We start from the raw sequence: 2,944 nt of genomic DNA on the forward strand, positions 1-2,944 counted from the left end.
AGTGTTCTTAAGTGTTTAAATGCAGTCCAGTTGTTATCAGAAAAAAATGTAGGTTTCTCTCTCTCTCCCCCCCCCTCTCTGTGTCAACATTATTTTGAAATATAGTCATCAAATATATTAACTCCTTCCAGGTAAAATGAAAGACAGCATTTTAGTCAATAAGAAAGAGGTCTAAATTGATACCTCTTTGTTCAACTACTTAAGGATACTGACAAATGTTTAATAAATTTAGCTGTTTGTATTTTTCTAAGATGTAAAGTTAAGCATAATTGCAAAAATTAAGAAAGTTTACGCCTTTCAGCAAATTTACCACTTTGTACAGAACTTTTATACTTTTATACGTTTATACTAGGTTAAAGAGGTAATTTTTTAAAGTGGTTATGTCTACTATCATCTCAAAATAATTCTTATAGAAAGGACTTTTCCATAGTTGTCAATCTAGAGATGCTTAACTCTTCATTGTAATAATAAATAAGTGTAAAAAAATTGCTCTGGATTCCTATTTTCAGAACTGAATATAGTTGTAGATAATATTAAGGTGAAAAAAAATCCACTTCCACTGGCTTGGCTTATTTGTTCCATATAACAGCCCTTCCCATTTACATTGCCACTTTAGGGGCTACTTACAGGAAACTTGGATTGAAGATATGAAGAAAATTGCAGTGAGTCACAAAGCTAGCATTGTAGCATCTAGACCGGAACTCAGGCATTTTCCTTGTTTCAAATATCATAATTTTTTACTCCACTTTTCTGGCCACATAACCACTTTAAAAAATTACCTCTTTAACCCAGTATAAATGTAGAAAAGTATAAAAGTTCTGTACAAAGTGATAAATTTGCTGAAAGACATAAACTTTCTTAAATTTTACAATTATGCTTAACTCTTTACCTCTTAGAAAAATACAAACAGCTAAATTTATTAAACATTTACATATTGCCAGTATCCTAAGTGCTTACGTGGAACATATCCCTTAATCCTTGTATCTCTGGAGGGTTGGTCTGTTCCCATTTTACAAGTTGGAGAACAACAAGGGAGAGAGTAACAATGCTTGCCAACAAATGTACTCATGTAACTGTAACCCCTCTGAACAGCATACTTACAATACAATAAATTTAAAAAAAAAAACAACCAATGTGTAGCTACAGAGATTACATCATTTTCTCAAAGTCACAAAACAAGATAGTCAAATGAGAGAGTTTTGATCTGAACCCCTGTCAGCTAGACCCAGCCTCTGGGCTCTTCAACATTCTGCTAATCAGCTAGTGTCATGGTTGTCAACATTTGGACTACATTGGCTGTGTCAGCATCCCCAGCCACTTAGAATGTAGGTCTAAACTTTGGAACAAGGAAAATGCTTGAGGTATGGCCCAGACTCTACCTGATGAGGGGCCCACAAGTCTGTTTTAACAAGCTGTCCAGTTGCTTCTCAGGCACACGAAAATTTAAGAAGCTCTGTGCTAAACCAAAATAAAAGGAAATGAATGGTAGCCATTATGAGGATCCAGTATATGCAAAAAGGAAGGGAGAGAAGTTGGGAACAACTAATAAAATTGTTGAAAATAAAAACCTTCAGGGGATTGTAAATCCAGGAAAGAAAGAAAGAACCTTAACTAGTGCGTACAGAAGCTGAAAACAGCAATGATGAGCAATTAATCAGGCAATATGTTACACTGTAATCAAGATTAGAAAATTCCGGAAGGACTAAATGACACGGAGTTTATTACTGCATGGTAAATGATCATTAATAAATGTGGCTGTTAAAAGAACTAAAGAGATGAATAATTAGAGAAGGAAATGTCAGCTGCAGAAGGAACAACTCATGGTCTTAATCACTTTGGAGAAATTACAGGTAGGGACACTGAATCAAAAGAAAAACATGCAAACTAGCTGTGCTATGAGAATAACATGCCATGAACTTGATAGCTCTTTTTATTCAGAATTAAGAGAGTTAACTCTGGTAAATATTTCAACTGCATTTAAAAATAGTGACTTTGCATAATTTTAGTAATGCATCAGTTTGCATAAATCCTTATCTCTGGTATGGGAACAAAGGCTCTTGTTAGATCTGCTCAGATGTAGAGATTGTGTGACTTGGAATGTATGAGGCCTCCAGGGTTATTCCTTGGATTTATCAAGACCTCCATTGATTTCTAAATTTCCTATAGGACCAATTGTATATCTGTACTTCTAAAAAGAAAAACAACAGAGGCCCTTCCACTGTCATTTGGTTATATAGCTTTAGAGAACCTCTTTCCCAAGGTGCTAGGTGATATCAAGAACTACAAGTGATATCAAAAACTACAAACAAAACCCTAATGTACTGGCTTTTAAAAAAAAAACCTAATGTACCCTCTGATGTACTTGTTTAAATACAAGTACAGACACCAAATGTCAATGTACAACAAAACTACAGGTTATTCTTCTTATTTGATGGCCACTATTTAACACAGAAAACTCTCCATCAGTTTAAGAGGAAGGGAATCAATGAGAATGCATTCATCTAAGCTGTCAAAGAAAATGTTAACTAGTAAAATTGCCTAAATGGGTTTTGCTCACAAAAGGTATACTCTTTTCTAATTTAGAGTTTTGCAGTATTTCTGTAATTCCTTACGAGATAAAAACAACAACTAAAATGTACTACTTACTGCCTGCCAAGAACCATACTCTCTTGTAATTTTCATACCAATTCTATGACATAGAACTGTTGTTGCCCTATCCCCATTTTACATTTTACAGATACAGAAATGAAAGACAGAAAGTTAAAAATGCTAGCCAGGCACCAGTGGCTCATGCCTATAATCCTAGCTACTCAGGAGGCTGAGATCTCAGGATCATGGTTCAAAGCCATCCCCACCAGGAAAGTCCATGAGACTCTTATCTCCAATAAACCACCAGAAAACCAGAAGTGGTGCTGTGGCTCAAGTGGTAGAGCGCTAGCCTTGA

The sequence above is a fragment of the Dipodomys ordii genome, unplaced genomic scaffold (assembly GCF_000151885.1).
Source record: "Dipodomys ordii isolate 6190 unplaced genomic scaffold, Dord_2.0 Scaffold53, whole genome shotgun sequence".
Lineage (NCBI taxonomy): Eukaryota > Metazoa > Chordata > Mammalia > Rodentia > Heteromyidae > Dipodomys > Dipodomys ordii.